Source organism: Condylostylus longicornis, unplaced genomic scaffold (genome assembly GCF_029603195.1).
Source record: "Condylostylus longicornis isolate FDR11 unplaced genomic scaffold, ASM2960319v2 ptg000009l, whole genome shotgun sequence".
NCBI classification, from domain to species: Eukaryota; Metazoa; Arthropoda; class Insecta; order Diptera; family Dolichopodidae; genus Condylostylus; species Condylostylus longicornis.
In genome coordinates, this window is record NW_026577978.1 from 267426 (window position 1) to 287077 (window position 19652).

Here is a 19652-nt window from a genome sequence, read left to right on the forward strand (position 1 = left end):
TATTTAATTGAAACTTAAATAATTTCACATATAATGTAAAGCTAGCATTTAAGAAATTTAAAACAAAAATTAAACACGTATATATTATAAAAATTTAAAATCAAAAACAAAAAAATTTTGATTTTAACACATAAATATTATATAATATCAAAAAAAACCATACACATACAATTTGATGAGAAATTTATAAATTATAAACGAACATTATAATAAAAATTAATGAAATTTAGAATGCAGAAAAATAATACCATGCTACTTATATAAAAACACAATATATACATAAATATAATTAAAAACAAAAAAAAATCATATTATGTAGAAATAAATGTATATTTATTTTTTTAAAAAAAAAAAAACAAAAATTTAAAAAGAAAAAAATTACTAAAATTAAATAAACACATAAAAAAAAGATGTAATGTAAAATGTAATGTAATGTTAACTGTAATATTACAAATGATTTAAAGAAAAATTAATCAATGCAAATAAAAATATCTTAATTTTTTTTTTTTTAATTTTTTTTTAATACTTAAATTTACATTTATTCTCTTTTTCTGAATTTATTTTAATAATTTAACATTAAATTTTATTTTAAATAGAAATATCTTTGAAAAAAAAATAGAAATAAATCATAAAAAAAATCTACATTTCTCATTTCTTATAAATTTTTAATCAGTATTAAATTTATGTTAACAGATTTAAAGAACAGATCTATGTACATTAGTCCTGTATATAAAAAAAAACAAAAAGAAAATTTTCTAAAACTTTAAAAAAATTTGCTCTTATTTAACATTATATATTAATTCTAGAGTAAACTTTTAATATGAAATATTAAGAGATAACATCAATTAAATGAATTGCTATACAAATGTTAATTCATTCTGAATATATTCCTACTTAATGTTAAAAGAGATGTAAGAGGAAAGTTTATTAATTTAAACAAATATATATTTGAATTCTGCTCTTAAAACAATCTCTCTAATAAAATTTTATACTTTAATAATAAATAATTTTATTTATCGTATTAACAAATATTTTTCGTCCTATCTCTACTTACAAAATCAAACTGTACGAAAACAAACTTTCCGAAAGTCCGAAATTAAAATTATGTACATATAAAAATCGAATCATAAATATAAAAATCGAATTTGAAAATTTTTTCAAAAATAAAAGCTGAAATATTTATAACGACAACCGATAATAAATAATTGTGCTGAGGGGCTTCTTATCCTGAGAATCGGATCACTGATATGCTAGATGATATTTTATCATATTTCATGCAAAATATTGTGTCTATAAACAAAATTTCTCAAAATATTTTACGATAACTATCACTACCATTTAGTGATTTGCTTCTTAGAAAATTTCAAGTGGGCCCCCATTAATTGCGGTATATTTAAAATAAATCAAAAGATATTTCTTATTAAAATTAAATTTATTTTATTTCAAAATTAATTTTAATTTTAAAATTTTCAAAAAAAAAAAATATCTGAAGCATTTAAATAATTTCTCATTATTTTTTTTCTTTTATATTCATTCCTATTTTTTTCGATATTTTGTTTCTGTTTTATTGCATTATATTATTGTGTTTTTGTTGTAACATAAAATTTATTTAAATTTTTGAATTGAAACTACACAAACTTATATATATGTATGTATTTATGAAAATAGAAACAAAATAGCTTACAAAAAAATTAAATAAATGGAAATGCCTACATATAAAGTAAAAAGAAAAAGAAAAATTATTACACGAACAAAACAAAAAAAAATTAAAAAAAAAAAATATAAAAATTATCAAAGTTTGCAACTCCCATGCTTTAATTTTAAAACTTTATGAAATGAACACAATTTGAGAGAAATAAAAAAAAAATTCAAAATAATATTTAAAAAAAAAATAATATTTAGCTATTTATTTATATATGTTCTTAATTTTAAAATAACAAAACAAAAAATTAAATAATGATAATAAATGTTTTCTTTATATAAAATATTATGAAATTAAAATACAAAAAAAAAGAAACAAAAATAAAAAAAAAACAAAAAATATTATAAAATAAAATTTAAATTGAAATAAAGAAAAAAATTCAAAATATTAACAAAATAAACGTGTTATATAAGAGAAAATGTATTTTGCAAAAACCATATTTAAAAATCAAGAGAGAAAGAAATTATAAAATATATAAAGAAAAAAACAAAACATAGAGAACAAAAAAAAATAATAATAATAAAATGTTTATAAACTAAAAATGAAAAAAAATTAAAAAAAAAAACAAAAACACATGAATAAAATAACAAAAAAAAATTATTTAAAACAAATGTAAAAGCCTGTTTTATTTAGAATGGCAGATTTGAATCCAATGACAGATTTAATAGCAATGACAGATGAGCAATTGATAACCTGACCAAATAATTCAAACTCTCTCTAATGCATGTAGGTATATAGAAGACCATTCTAAAATATATGTTCGAATTTATTTCTCATTTTCCAAATTGTTTTCTTTCTCAATTACCGAAACTCATTTCAGTCAGAGTATACACCATTAACAGTACTGCTTTGCTAGAGAGTGGGATGTTTTGTTAAAGGTTACTCTCAATGTAAGTGTATGTTAATTTAATGTTATATGTATTTTGTACATATTTATGACAATTTAAATTTAAAGTTGTTTAAAACTGTCAAAACTCAACCACGTCACCTACAGCTTATGTATGTAAAAGGGTAGTTGAAACGAGAAAAATTACCAAAATTTTTGCCATCAAAAGATGACTTGATATTTTTACATAAAATACGAACGAAAAAATTCTTAATATTGAAAATTATTTCTTATAGTTAGAAAATTAGAATTGTTCTTTTCTTATAATAAAAGAATTTATTTATGTACACACATAGATATTTTCTTCTTAAAATAATAGTAACGTTATAACTGTTATTTTAAATTTTATCAGAAAAGTGTTCTTTTTTAACCAAAAACACAAACCCTATTCGCGAAAAATATAATTTAAAATTTTATTTGTTCTTATCTGGGACAAAAACCAATTTTGTTCAACATATTATTATGAACAATTATTTTAAAATAAATTCACCATAGGTATTCACTTGCAATATTTTTAATAAGTTTTGACTTTTTTTTAGTTTGCAAACAAAATCACAGTGTCACAGTATTTTTTTAATGCTATAATTAAAAAAGTTTTAAAACTCTCAAATTCTAGATTTATTTAGATTATAATATTCTTATAAAATATAAAAATACACATTCATAGTTTTGCCATTCAATATTTGTAAAATTAATATTGTGAATGGAAATTAAAAAACCACGTTCTTATAACTTGATATGACAGCATTTTTTGATATTACCATGTTTTATTAAAAAGTAGTAGGTTGATTTAAAATTTAATTTTTCAAATCTATAAAAAAATTGAATATATTCTTTCCACTTATTTAACGATTTGCAAATATATGCCGAAATTATATTTCTGACTTCAATTCAATTTTTGTTAACCTTGAAAATTTAGACTATATTTTCAATGTGTCAAAATTCGGTAGCCAACTTCCTATGTATATTGTTATAATATTATTTCACACCACCATTTGTCAAAATTTTCAAATCACCTTACTAAAACAATCTATTAAAGGGATATGAGTTGCCGTTTTCAAACTTACATTTAATATGTGCCAACTAAATAGCCCATAACCAATAATCCGATACAATAGATAGTTTTTAAAAAGACTCTTAAGTTTTTTAAAATCCTAATTTCATTTAATGTTAATTGTTTATTGCTACTATGATTAAAGATCACGAAATTCTGAAAATTTATTATTGGGATGTTATTAAATTTTCAAAATTTATCAAAAATCTTTAATTTCCCAGTGGATATTATTGGCAATGATTTTCATAAGAATTATAATTGATCAATAACTCACCTTCTTATTTAAAAGATTTTAAACATAAATACATCTACGAAGGCAGTTAGTTTATATAACAAGTAAATATATACATACATAATTAATTGAAAACTTCTTATTTGAAGTAATCTAAGAATATTTTGTTCCATTTTAGGAAAACATGTCAAAAATTTCTTAAGAATCGATCAAGAAAATCAAAATCCTTTTACTCCTCTGATGATGTATGTATTTAGTTTTAAGTAATAGATTCAATATTATTATATTTCTCAAAAGGTGGCAGTAGTCACAGTAAATTGTATTTAAATGTTTAAGAAAAAAGTATTTAAGTATTAATATGTATATTTTTTAAAGAAATTATGACATTTAAAATTTAAAATACCAAAAACAATGGGTAACAAAGAAATTCTAATTAAATCATACAAAAATCAAAATTGTCTTAATATAAAATCAAAAATTAAATGCAAAAGTAATTTGACAGACTACTTCAATGTATCTTCTTAAAATGATATCTAGAAATTAGATTTTATTTTTGAAATATTTTTTTTTGAAAATTTTTGCACATTTATATTTTGAGTACAAAAACGTATTACTTTAATTATTTGTTGGTATTTTCATTCATAAAATATAATAATTATAATTTTCTCAATATATTTTACACAATTTCAATTAATTTCTGACATGTAACACAATTTTTAATTGACGCGACATCTATTGTGTAATAATCGAAACTATAATAATATCTTTTCAATATGGCATCATTTCAAATCATCCGGTTGCTATCAAAAAATTTTGTTTTTTTTTTTTTATTAAAAAGAATACGATATATAAGATTTTAAAAATGGCGCACATAACACAATTATATTAATTGAAAAGAGAAAACTATAGTGATTTTGACAAAAAAATAAAAAAAGAAAAATGAAATTTCTCTTGTCATACAACAAATCACAAAAAAAAAAAAAAAAGAAAAAGGAAAACGAGAAGAGAAGGAAAAAAAAATTATAAGAAAAAAAAATAAGCTGCTGGTTGATGGCCGAAGAGTGAATAAAAAGTGTATTTTGAAAAAAATATAAAAAATCGTATTAAAAAAATTAAAAAAAAAATTTTTAAATATTTTATCAATTGTATAAAAGTTTAATAATGTAAAGACTAAATAAATTTTATAAAAAAACTTATTAAATAATAAAGAAAAATACAAATTTTTAAATTTGTATATGAAAGAACATTGAATAAAATTTTGCATATTTTATAATTCGTATTTTCTTGTAAACTTTACCAAAAAGGTAATTTTTTGGTTTCGTGGTATTTGTCGGTCGGTATTTTTTTTTTCATATACATATATATATATTTTTTTTTTGTGATTTTACATTTTTATTATTATTTTTTTTTTGTTCTTTTATAATGTATTGTACATACATATATACTTGTATAAATATCTAGATATGTTTCTTATATGCATATATATATAATATAAATTATATATATATATGTATTACATATATGTGTACATATATATCAAATTTATGATTTAATACCTATTAAATTTAAATGAAGAAACAAAAAATATAAATTTATAAAAGTAAATCTCATCTCTAATATTAAATTATTACATTAAAAAATTTAGTAAAAAATCTATTAAAAAAAAAATTTTAATAAAATATTCAATAATGAATTTTGTAAATTTTCAGTTTTCATTTTTTGAAATTACGCATTTTTCTGTTTTAATATTTTAAATATTAAATATTTTTATAAGAAAGAAAAAAAAAATTAAAAAAAAAAGGAAAAATATTAAATATAATAATAATGTGTATGAAGAAATAAAGAGTAAGAAAAAAAAAAGAGAAATGGAAAATCAGTGATCAAAATTTTTTTTTTTAATAAATTTAAAATTAAAAGAAAATTATATTTTTAAATTATAAAAAAAGAAAAATTTAAGTGAAAAAAATAATTCTAAAATTTAACAAAAAAAAAAAATTTTTGGAATTTTAAATAAATTTTTTTAATAATTGAAATGAATGAATGAATGGATGAATTGAAATTTATAATTTTATAAAGAAAAAAAGAAAGAGAAAAAAAGAGTAGGTATTAAAAGTCTGTTTTGATGAATAAAAAAAAAATTTCTAAAAAGAAAACAAAAAATGAAATTTCCTCTTTTCATTAATTTTTTTTTATTTTTTATTTTTTTTTGATTAACTAATGTGTTTAACAAGGTAATAATTAAAATATTAATAAGAGTACCTACCTACATATTTTAAACATTCTTTGTATTTATAAGAGAAAATTGTTTTGTAAAAAATCTCCCTTAAATTTTATTTTAAAATCAAATAAGGAAAAAAATTTCCAATTAAAAAAAGTCCCAAAAAATTATTAGTTTTTTTTTTGTTAAAAAGAGAAAAGTATTAATTTTAAAATATGTAGCTATTTTATTATGAGATTTGATTTTTTATTTTATATTACTGTAATATGAAAAAACCAATTATAATTAACATAAAAATATGTAAATTTAACATAAGACTGCAGTTGTTAATTATTTATTTACTAAAATATTATAATTCTAAGCGAAATTTATAAATAAAAATACTGTCAAATGGGTGCACTTATATTTTAATTATTATATACAAAATTAAAAGGATATATATATATATATATATATATATATATATATATATATATATATATATAAATATATATATATATATACCGCAACGGAAATTACTTATCTCCGCATATTATTCTTTAAGCCTACTAAAATGTAGTAAAATGTGATGTGATTAAATTATATTATGTGTAATAAGTATCTATGTATGTAATAATAATTAATAACAATAATTATTTCTATTATAATGTTCAGTGTAAGAAGATATTACAATAATAATAATAATAACAATAATAATTGATCGCGGTGCCCCAAATATATTTAAATTAAAAACAAAAAAAAAAAAAAATAAAACCGAAAAAAAAAGAACAATAGAAATTTTCAATTTTCTCAAAAATATATTTTGTAGTACCTACCTACCTAGGTTCTTATATTTTAAACAAAATTCAAATACAATATAAAATTTAAAAAGAAACCAATATATGTATATATATACACATAACATGATATATATATATATATAAATAATACCTACTTACCTATCCATGCATATAAATATTATAATAAGAATTTATGGAAAATATATTAAAAAATAATCAGAAAAGAAAAATAAAAGCCAGAGAAAAGTCAGAGGCGACAAGAGGGATGATGCCTGCAATATAATATTGATGTTATTTTGATAAAAAAAATAAGAAAATAAAAAAAATAAATAAAAAACAAAATTACAAAAAAAAAAAAGGAAAATCAAATATGAAAAAAGAATAAATGTGAAAAATTAAATATAAATATGTATTTATCTACATACATATATGATATATATAAGAATTCCATTATTTATATAAGATAAAAAAAATAAAAGAGAAAAGTGTAATAAAAAAAAATTTAAAAATTTTTTTTTCAGTTTAAAAAGTAAAAAAGAAAATATAAATTTTATGTGATTACAAACCTTATGTATATATGCATATACTTGGGTATATTATATATATAATCAGATAATATATATGTAAGAAAACATATAAGTAGGTACCATGTCTACCTTCCTAGTTATTATTCGTTTATGGATACCCACAACTACATATATTGTAAATACATACAAAATTTGATATGCGAGTAAAATATTTGCTGCTCATCTTATAACTTTTTATTTTTTAATATTTAATTTGAAAATAATATAAATTTTATGTAAAAAAATTGAAATTATTAATCAAATAACCAGATATGGCTAATAAAATATAAATGGATAAATAAATAAATAATTATACTAATGAGATTATTAAAATACAAATGTTCATAGATAGATTCTTACTAAAATAAAATTATTAAAGATTTGAAAAATAAATAGGTACTTAAATGTTTTTTCAAATTTGTGTTATACTCTTAATTTTAAAACCTACCAAAAAATATGTATACAACAATAATACCAATATATATATATATATATATATATATATATATATATACAATAAATTTTAGTATATACTTTTAAAATATAAATTTTAGTATATTTTAGTATATTTAATAATAATTAAAATAATAATAATAATAATGACACTGATTTAAAAAAATCCTTTTCAACAAATTAAAGAATATTTATATAAAAAATTTGACTTAAAAAAATTTTCTACAGTACCTATGAAGTAAATACCCAAATTACAGAAATTCGGGCATCATTATAACCCTATAAATATAAGTAAAAAAATATTTAATAATTCAAATTTTATTATTATTTATAACTAAAATTATTCTTATTTTATATGTTTTTTATTATTACTTATAATTATATTATTATTTTTTTAATCTATTAATATAAGGTAATAAAATATTAAAACTTATACCCATATTTAAACAGAATAATATATTTACACCTACCTAATTAAAAAAAAAATTATAATTTACTAAAAATATCTAAAAAATTTTCACTAAATTTCAATAATAATATTATTTAAATATAAAGATAATAAATATATATATCAACTTATAAATATTCATTAATAAATAAAAATTAATTTTATTATATAATAAAATAAAAAAATAACCAAAAAAAATAAAATGGAAAATCGAAAATTTTTTTTCATTTTTCTTTTGAAGATCCTCCAATTTCATTATAATTATAAAAGTTTGTCTACAAAATTTATAATTCTATAAAATTGGATTTTAAATATAACTCTAATCACGATATATTTAGGTCTAACAATATAGAAAATATTTGAATGCTAATATAAAAATATATACAATAAATAATTACTTATTTATATTTAATTATTGTTATACACCTATCTATACTGAAAATATGTAGGTATAACTTATATTGACAACTTTATTCATTATCATTGATTATTATAAATATAAAATATACTTAAGTATATGAGTACCTACCTGGTTATATAAATATTTTTCGATATAGGTACTTACTTATTTACCGTCATATTGTAATACCTACCTATATATAATTTATATTCAACGTTTAAACAAATAAACAAACAATAATATAAAAATTAATATTAATAAAGTAGTTTTTTATTTTTTTTTTTTACAATAATATTATTTTCATGGATTAACTACATTACCAGCTTATATACATACCATACATAGATACTTATATTACTTTGATTTTTTTGGGATTTTATTTTTATTCATCGTTATACTTATTATGTATATATATATATATGAGTAAATAAAAATAATCACAAAACATCGAAGATTTATTACAATATAAAAAAAAATGCATATATATATATATATATATATATATATATATATATATATATTTCTGATATAATTTTTATTCTACATTTTTTTTATTATTATTGGGATTATCTACAATATAAACGTCTAACAATAAATCAAAAATAATAAAATAAAATCGAAAACAATAGAAAAAAACAACCACAAGAAGAAAAAAAAATTATTGAAAATAAGGAATAAAATATTGAAAAATTATAAAAATGAATAAAAAATTATATTAAAGGATTTTTTTCATCATTCAACAACAACATTATTTTTCTGGATGGAAGCATAAAATTACATGCATGAAACAAGTAAAATATCAAATCAATTTGGATTAATTCTTCAATTATATTGCTACATTTGAAAATATTATACAATCAATTCAAAAATTAATATAAAATTATAAGAGAGGAAAAATCAACAAATCAAATATTTAAAGGTGGGTAGAAAATATTTGTTTCTTTGGGAACATTATATAAAAATTATATAAATTCTTTTAAAAATAAATTTAATTTATTTCTAATTACTTAATCAAAAAATTTTAATATACATGAAAAATATTTTTTTGTTCTTTTAATTTTAGTATGAATATTTAATAAAAAATTAATTAATTACTGAATAAAATGAATGAAGTGAATGAGGAAATTGAATTCATTACGAAAGCATGAACAAGGGAATGAAGAAATGAAGGAATGGTTGAATGAATGAATGTTTGAATGAATGATTGAAGAGAACCCAAAAATGATTATGTATTTAAATTATGGATGTAATTCATTTGAAATCAAAATTACCTTTTTGCACAAGAACAGAGTGTAAATTTTTCGTTAACTGTGCCTTGAAAATCAGAATCGGCCCGAACTTTGCTCTACTTTTTTGCAGTAACTATACCTTAACGTGAACTTTTATTTGAATATACATAAATATATGCATTGTATAATGCTACTGTTGATATTTTTGATTAATTTTTGTAATTCTTTAATCAAAATTCATAGGGTTTTAGTCAAGTTTGAATCAAAATTATTCGTTCTAACCTAAAAGGTTGTCTGGTGATTTTACTTGATTTCTTTTAGGAGCTTTTAATAATCATGAATTTTTATTGATTTCTTTTTGAATGAACAAATAGATTTTGTTAAAAAATATGGTTCAGCTATCTTCAAAAGTTGTGTTTTAAGTATATTAATTAATAAAACTTGATTTAATTGTATTTTTAGTTTACCAAAGTAAAACATAAAATCAATTGTATTTTATACTTATTACTTAATGAAGAAATTTAATTTTTTATTTTGTTATTATGTATTCTCCCTCCTGTACAATTGATTTAAGTAATAGTTATAAAATTTGACCATATTTTTTACTCTCGAAACTATTACAAATAATTAAGTTCAACAGTTATGTTTTTGAACATTCTTAAAAGGAGCAATAGTTTAAATATCTTAAAGTAGATTGTAAAAGTTTTGCCTGTACATATATTTTAAATTTCCCTCACATTTTCAGTTTTTGAATTGTGAATTGAAGAAGGACTTCAAATATGATAATTCCTGAACTTAATCTTCGTTCAAAATTGATGAATCAAATGTAGGAACTAAGTGGTGTAATTATTCTGAATTATTATGAAATTTTATTATTTTAGTTCTTACTTGTTGCTTTAGGGCTAGGACTCTATCAAATCCATACTACTTATAAGCATTAAGTATTTTTCTTGGAATTTTTATAATAAGAGTAAGGATTTGTTTTGCCTTGTTGTTTTATTATTTTTGCTTCAAGTTCCCATTAAGTAGTTCCAAACGGCAATTTTATTTTTATATTTTATTTTAATTAAATGGTTACATACACATAATTACATATATAGTGTGTATTAGCTTTTTATTTTGAATTGTAAAGGTTTTAACGTGTGTTTAGAAAAAATTGGATATTCAATGTAATACTTGAAAAAAATAAGGCTTGAAATTAGAATCCTTATACATAGAAGCAAATATATTTAAAAAAAAAATGGCAACTGATAAAAAATATGCGAAAGTAACTTTAGTTTTCTAAAAAATCTTTGGAAAATATTAAAGTTATTTCAACTTAAGTAAATAACAAACTTATTTCTTACGTTTTACTTTTAATTTAGTTTAAATTACAATTTGTTTAAGTATTTCTAGCTCAGTTATATAAAAAGTTTAATTTCTATAGAATTTTTATCGTAAAGTTTAAAAAGAAATAAGCAGTTTAATTTTTTTTTGTTTTTCCTTTTTATTCATGTTAAATTCTTAGAAAAGCAAGAAATTCGATATTTTTTTATATTAGAACTGTGAACTGCTTAATTCAGCAAGACGTGCATGTGCTTTTGTTTGTGTGTGTTACATGTATATAAAAAAGTATATTGCGTGTATACTTGTGCACACATTTAAGATGATGAGATTAACTAAAACTATTGAAAGTTTTCAAAATAAATTCTTAGTATTGTTGAATATTTTAAGAATTTTCAAAATTGTAAAAATTTTTCAAATTACTTATTGATTTTGATTAAAGTTACAAAAAGTTAATTTCGAATTATGCAATTTTATTTGAAATTTTCAACCAAAAAAAAATTATGTTGAGTACCTCAGTACTTGATTACATACAAAACCCTAAATAAATTTTATTCAATTTCAAATTTGTTCACAAAATGATCAGCAATATTTTTTTTCACAAAAAAAAAAAATATATAGAAAAAGAAAGAATAAATTGCTGTTGAAAAAATTGATATAGGTGCAAGACGATATGTGCGTTTACTCCCAACTTTATTTGTTTTCTGCCTACATATTCATTTATACATATGTAAAGTTGATTGTATATTCTGAAATTTGTTGAAATTTGAGAAAGTGATTTCAGTAGCTTATTTGTTTTTCTGTTACTTACGAAAAGTAGGTTTTTTTTTGTGTCTCATAAAAATACAAAACAAAAAAAAAATACTTTTTTTTTTGGTGTCTCAAATTACAAGCTTGAATTTTTTTTCACTATAACTGGATTTTAAAGGCCAATATTTATGATATTTTAAATGAAACAGTTGCACTTGCAAAATTATTTATTTTTTTATATTTATAATTCAAAAAATTTTGGTGTCTATGACTGGGAAAGAATTTGAATTGAATTACTTAAGTATCCGTGAAATAAAAAATTAAGTCCGTTTTTTTTTTCTTATTTTACAAATTAGTATTGTGTTAAAACTACTCTAATATGAGATATGAAGGTAGATTATGCTAACAAGTGAATATTACTTTCAAATTTAGGTTTTAATTTTTCCGGATTTCTTATAAAAAAAAATTATTTAATACTTAGTTATTTGATACTATTTAGTAGTAGTATATTATGTTCGTATTTTTTTTTCATATAAAAATTTTAGTTTTGTTTGTAAGCAGTTTGTTTTATAATACTATTTCTGTTGTAATTAAATTCAATTTAGTTTTAATTGAATTTTGTTTCTAAGTTCGGAAACTAGGAATTTTTATAGAATTTTTCTCTTATAGTATACTAATTTTGAATTAGGACTTATTTTAATTCTCATATAATTTTTATTCAATTGTAATTAATTCAAGCAAATCGCTTGTTTGCTGCAACAACCTAATTCGGAATTTGCGCATATGAGAATTATGAATTTTAAAAGTTTTGGATTTAATATATTTTTTTCTTGTTATAAGTAACATTATTTGGATGACAATTTTCTAGCCAGAGAAATGGTTGAAAGTTGTTTTTGCATAAAAAAGAAATGTTTTAAACGCTTATTTTTGTATATAAATAACTAAGAAATCGTATTATTTGTGTTATGCCACTGTTGTTAAAGAATAAACAAAATGTGGAAAATTTGTGCTAACAACAAACATAGTTAAGATGTTCATTAAGCTATAAGTCTCTCTTTTATGTAAATTATGTTAAGTCTTATTCTTAACATATAATTCTTAAAAATTTTAAGAAACTCTTTACAATAAATTTAATTGTTGGAGCAATATATTTTTCTCTAACCAACCACTCTCAAGAAGCATATAACTTTTTAGGAATCGTTTTATGATTGATTATAACTCTTATAAATACGAGTACGATTACGTTTTAAGGTAAAGTAAAACAGGTTTTTCAATCAATAACACTACAAAATTTATTAAAAAATAATATTTCAACAAGTAAACCATGCTAAATTTGTGAATGTGAAGTTTTTTTTGTTTACCACTTATTTGACTTGACATCCCTTTTATCAATCGTTGGTAAAATTTTGTGGGTTAAGCGCATATATGTATCATGTGAGTATTATTATAGGGGCCATTCGAGATTCTTACATTACTTGTTTACAAGAAAAAATGACTTTTTCAACTGACGTTATTGTTTTGTTTTGACAAATAATAAATTTGTATAAAATTTTATTTACGTGCTACATATATCTATTAGCTATAATTGAGTTCTTAAATTTTTTTTGAAAAATTTTTATAGTCTTAATCGAATATATTTTTTTTTTTTGGCGAGCAGAATGTTGGCGGAATTTTGAAGTTGATGGGCCGTATATTGCCCCTGGCACGGCTGTTTTAAATAAGTGAAGCTATCTTTTTGATTCAAAGATATGGCTGAGGTTGCACCGTATCCATATGTATAATATTATAGAATTCTACTTTAGATTAGAGTAGAAAGTATAGAATAGAATAAAAAAAATTGGCCAAAGTTTTTTTTTTCCTGTATGCTTAAATAATTTCTTATTCCTTCAAAAATTAAAAAAATGATCGCGCGAATAACATATTCGAAATATTATTGATTGCATGTCTAAAGTTTATTGACTTATTTTTTCTTTAAATAAAAAACAAAAAAAAAAATCATACTTAACACAATTATTATCAATTAAAATAAAACAAAAAATTAAATATTTTTTTAATGGTATCATGATTTTTATACATTTAAATAATTTTTTTTTATTATTAATATTTTTCCTTAAGATTTCATTAAACTGAATGGAATACATGCTATTTAAAACTTGTTTATATGTATGTATATGCACATACATTCGAATATTAATTTGAAATATGATAAAGAGGAATAATCAAGGTTTACTTTTCATGTATAAATTACACAAGTGATTCTTAACATAAATAAAATTGTAATTTTACAATTAAAAAAAAAAAAAAAAATTATTACTACATTGTAACAATTTTTTTTTTTTGTAATTTATTTACCCATGTTTTAATTTGAGATTTCAAGACTGGTATTAAATTTCAAAATGTGTTGAATAAAATCAAGTTTAAAAACAAAAACAATGCAAGAAAAATTAATGAATGGATGGGGTTTAGAATTTTTAGAAAAAAAAATATTTTCGTTTTAACTGCAAATCAATAAATTTGAAAATAATTTCTTTTTTTAATTTATTAACTCATAAAATTCTGGTAGAACTCATAAAATTTTGGTTGGTTCTATTAATTTCCATACAAAACTTTTAGGGTCCAATACTTATATGGGTTTAATTTTGTTAAATGTCTTATTGGACTCTCAATATTATCTTCAAGAACTTTATAAGTATAAGAATGTTTACAGAACTATCGGATACTTTATAAAATTTTTTTTAAAAGAAAAACCGAATTTAGGGGGTTTCTCTTCTTGTGTTTGTATTATCTTTCGTTCTAAAAGGTTTATAAGCTCTAATTGAGCAGGTACAATTTTATAAAAAATACAAAATTGTAAAATATTCAAAATAGAAGATGTTTTCAGTGTTCTTTTTTTGAAATAGGAACTAAATAGCTAAATGAAAGAAAAACCAACTGGTATTTATAAAACAAAATTATAAAATTAATAAAGTTTCGCCAATGTTTGTAAAATAGGGAAAAAATCCTTGTATGTGAACACCTTTTCCAGACTTGTATAGATTGTTGATTCATAATGCTACCGAGTAATAATTCGTAACTCATTTTAAACTAAATACAGGGATGTATAACAAACGTATTTTGATACTCTACAATAAAGAGTTTTTCATGAAGTTGAGTGTTTTATAAAAATTGTTTGATAAAAATTAATGAGATTTTTATAGTTAGAACAACTGAAACTGAACTGTTGCCCGCACAATTTTTAAAAAGCTGAAATTTATTCATGCAAATTTCATATCACATTGAATGATTGTTCTTCTTTTCATAGTTAAAACTTATAAGAATTAATTAAGTGCAAGAACCTGTCTACTATAAGTAAATAAGTCGATTATTTTTTTTTCCATATTCATTGAAAATTATTTACGATTGAAATTTCAAATCAAATTCATCAAAATTTCAACAAAAATTAACGCCAGTTATGACGGATTATGTTGCGCCCGATGCATTTCATATTTCTTTTTTTTTTTGGTCACATTTTGTTTTTACTTAATTTTATTTTATTATTATTTTTTTTTATTATTATTATTATGTAAATTGATCCTGTATAAAATATGTTTGATATAAATGAGAAAAATGACAATATTTATTTTTATATTTTTTTTTTTAATTGCAAAACTGCTAAATAAAAATTAAAAATGACACGTATAGAAATTAAAAATGAAACTTAAAAGGGAGACGGAAAAAAAGGGGGTAATGAGAAAATATGAAGTTAATAACCTGATTAGCAAGTAAAGCGAGTTAAATTTCAACTCAATTAGAGATTTTTTTTTTCATGATACGTTTTTGTTTTGTTTATTTTTATACTTTTTTTTTATTTAACCCTTTCTAGCTTTGCATTTTCACAAGAAGTTGAAACTTGTTTTTAATAGTGCCTTCGATAATATTTAGTTCATACGAATAGTGTTTGTACTCGTGCGAACGTATGTTCGAAGGTCACTCGGTCCGCCACAACGATAACTCGAAAACTAATTGAGTTGAGCTCACAAAATTTTCACTCCAATCGTTTGGTTGTCCAGGTAGCTGCCTTACAACCTCAAAAGTTATTTGACTATATCTCAGAAAGTATTGTAAAATGGCCATCATTTTTGGTAGAAGCAGTTAAGATATTATGAGCGCTTATGATAGTTGCTATACAATTTCAAAAATTTTTTGGCTTTAATTATCTCAGAAATTATAGAAGCTATATGATATCGAAATTTCGCATAAACTATTTGAAATTTTTTGACTTGTGGTGGAAGCTATCATGAAACTCTGAAAGTCATTTGGTCGTATATTATGGAAACTATTGAAATAATATTGCTGAAGTTTGTCAATAAACGAATATGATCCTATGGCCATTATTTACCGTAAAAATCTTTGGGGTGGTATGGTTTTATGTGTTAACAGCTATGTATACGTACATAAATGCATGTGTATAAAATAACATTATACATATAAAAAGAAGAGGAGGAGTGAAACATTGTGGTAATTTTCACACAACTCCAATTATTCAACACGGTCAACTCAACCCATTCTCATTTTGAAATTATGGTACAAAATTAAATATTAACGTTAAAAATTCTAGTCAAACTATTGAAATAAACGTAGTTTTTAGGTAGCACAAGAATTTGGTTTTGTAAATTTAAAAAAATGCATTATTTTTTTTAAGCATCGTTAAAAGATCCATGAATTTTTTTTGTATTTCTAATTGTTAAGCTTTTTGAAAAAATAATCTAACTTTAAATTCATTTGAATACAACAGTTTTAACGCTTGAATTAATTTTAAATTTTATAATTTTTCCAAAAACAAATATTAAAAATTCTAAAATTGAAGCCGTTGCCTTGAAAGGGTTAAAATAATACTATTTTTATTCAATTTCAGATACTATTTTTATATTGAAATAAATATGAAAATTACCTATTAATATTTTACTCTTTACTAGTTTATTATTTTATAATTATTTTTTCTTTTAATTTAATTTATTAATTTACTATTTTAATTAATAAGCAGTTAGCAGATTGTAATTTAAGTATATACATTGAAATACTTGATTAAATATTTGAAAGCATTTTTATGTAGCTATAAGTTTTAAGTATAAAATGTAAATTTATTATTTACTCGAGTGGGTCTTTAATTATAAACCTAACTTTTTTTTTTTATAATAATTAAGTAAATGATTAGTTTAGCTAAAATTATGAATATTTCATGGAACTTCCTCATTCAGTTGATATTTAAAATTAAGTAAATTTTCAGTTTTGATTAAATTTGTTGGTTGTTAGATGGGAGGGAAAGGGAGGGCGGTTGGGAAATTTTATGAATAATAAGGTTCAGATTTAAAATAAATTTTGAAATTTATTAGGAGAATTATAATTAGGCTTTGTTATTTAGGCTGAACTTGCACACTTTGCTTCATGTTACACTCCCGAAATGAAAATCTTAAATTAATCTCTTGTCTTTAATTACTTACGCAGCAATTAAGCAAAATTGGCTAAATTACAATTAGTTGCTTGAAGGAAATCCAATTAGTTGTTTGAATAGCTTAAATCGAAATTTTGAATTTAGATTAAAATTTTCATTGGTTTAACAATTTTGTTTTCCATGTTTCGGTTTGAAAAGTCTTTTACCGGCTTTTGTTGCATTTTTTTCGTTGAACATCCTATAAGAATTTTCGAAATCTGAGGTTGCTTACTAAAAGAATTCTTTTACATATTAATTTTTTTGAGTGGTGTTTATTTTAATTTTAATTAAACTATCTTGGTACAACTAGTTATAACGAGTAAAAATGATGTTTTGGTAAAAATTCACCTATGACGGAGACTCATATAAGTAATATTGTTTTGGTTTTTTCTTAGACTTGGAAATCTTGAAAATTTTTTGTGGAATATTTTCCGTTTACATTTGCGATTTGCTTATAAGAAAGTGTTTTTTTTTTCTGTTTTCTGACAATTGCCATGTTCAATCCATTTTTTGAGTTTTTCTTGAATTTGTAATGAATTTCATTTTTTTTTTCATAAAAACGAAGCTTATTCATTCAAAAAACATCATATTTACTTACACAGCAACGCGTGTACTCATTACCAGTTTTATAGGAGGTCACACTAGAATTTACGTCACAAAATATAAATTTACGTGGCACGGCTCATGAAGTATTAATTCCCGTGTATGTTAAGTGTTTATACTTAATTGTGTTAATTCAGAAGCTTTATGAAAAGATTAATTTTAATCCATTTAACTTATTTCTTAATTCCCAAGTTGTTTTAATTCCAATATTGATGAAATTAAAGTTAAATTTTTTATGGGAGATGATCCATAAAAAATTGTTGTCCAAATGTCAGTAATTAATTCAAAAATTACTCAAAATATTTGTTATCAAGAACAAAAATAAGACGGATTGTAATAAACTTTACTATGTAATTAATTTTTTTCTTTAAAGACAATCAAAACTTAGAAAACAAACCAAACATTTTTTTTATTCCAAATATCCTTTAAAAAGGAAAATCCGTTTCTTTAAATTTTTTAATAATAAAAACCAAATTTCGAAGGTTTTTCAAACTTTTTTTTATTTTAATAATTTTCAACAAATAAAAGAAAAAGATAAAATTAAATTATGAGTGCAGCTTAAGTTTTTGTTCAGAGTTTTTATGGATGGAATACCATAATCCGTTTGATTTTTTTATGAGTTTTGTCGCACCTGAGTTTTTTTTTTGTTCATAGTTTTCAGAACAAAAAAAATTAAAAGTAAAGAAATTTTGGTTGTAGTTGTGAAAGAGAGGAACAGAGGACAGTGGGGTGAGCGATTTTGAATCAAGTAAAGATGCAAAAAAACAAAGTTCTTCCTTTTTTTTTATTTACATCTCAGTTAATCAAATATTTAATTTTTTTTTCTTCTGTTTTGTTGTAACTTTGTTTTTGCTCTTATATGAATGAATTTTAAAACAAAAACAAGAATAAAATCAGCAAAAAAAAAAAATCATCATATTAATCAAAAAAACAAAAGAAAAAAGGAAGAAAGAAGCGAAAAAAAGTAAAAAAAAAAATCCTACGTTTTCATAAAAAGGTTTTTCATATTTTTTTTATGTGATTTTATTTTTTCCTTTTTTTTTTTTTTTGTAAAAAAAAAGTTCCTCTTTTACGTTACAGTTTTTTTTTTAAAGACTTAAAAATTTTTTTTTTCAAAATTAAAATTCAAAAAAAATATCAAAAGAATTTGAAAAATAAGGAGAAAAAATATTTTGTTTTTTTCTTCTATTTTTTTACGATCTCTTGTACACCTTATCTTTACCACCCACTCACTGTACTTATATTTTTTCTGTGTAGTATTTACTTTGGTAGTTTTATTCAGGTTACGTCGAACTTATTATATGTACGTGAACAAAAAAGCAAAAAATTTATTATTAGTATTAAAGTGGTTGTACTTGAAAACTATAGAGTATATATATGATTGCAATCGATTATGTTAATATTCAGTTACTTATATGGAATTAGTCATATTGTGTATATTATGGGTACATATTTAAAATAATTCAATTTTTAAAATGCTAATTATTAATTTGTTAGTTCGAGCTAATATTCTAGAATATAATGGAATTTTAATTCCCG

At 20.8% G+C, this 19652-nt stretch overlaps 1 protein-coding gene across 5 annotated transcripts in view; it reads left to right on the forward strand.

The window, feature by feature from the left end:
- Positions 1–4909: 4909 nt before the first annotated feature.
- Positions 4910–19652, forward strand: part of LOC129618530 (TPR-containing protein DDB_G0280363) — a 191915-nt gene continuing 177172 nt past the window's right edge. For 4 of the 5 annotated variants that reach the window (XM_055533328.1, XM_055533330.1, XM_055533331.1 and 1 more), the window contains exons 1-2: positions 4910–5207; positions 9368–9657. The gene's annotated coding sequence lies outside the window, so the exon portion shown is untranslated. The remainder of the gene's footprint in view (positions 5208–9367; positions 9658–19652) is intronic. The other variant, XM_055533329.1, reaches the window with a different exon arrangement.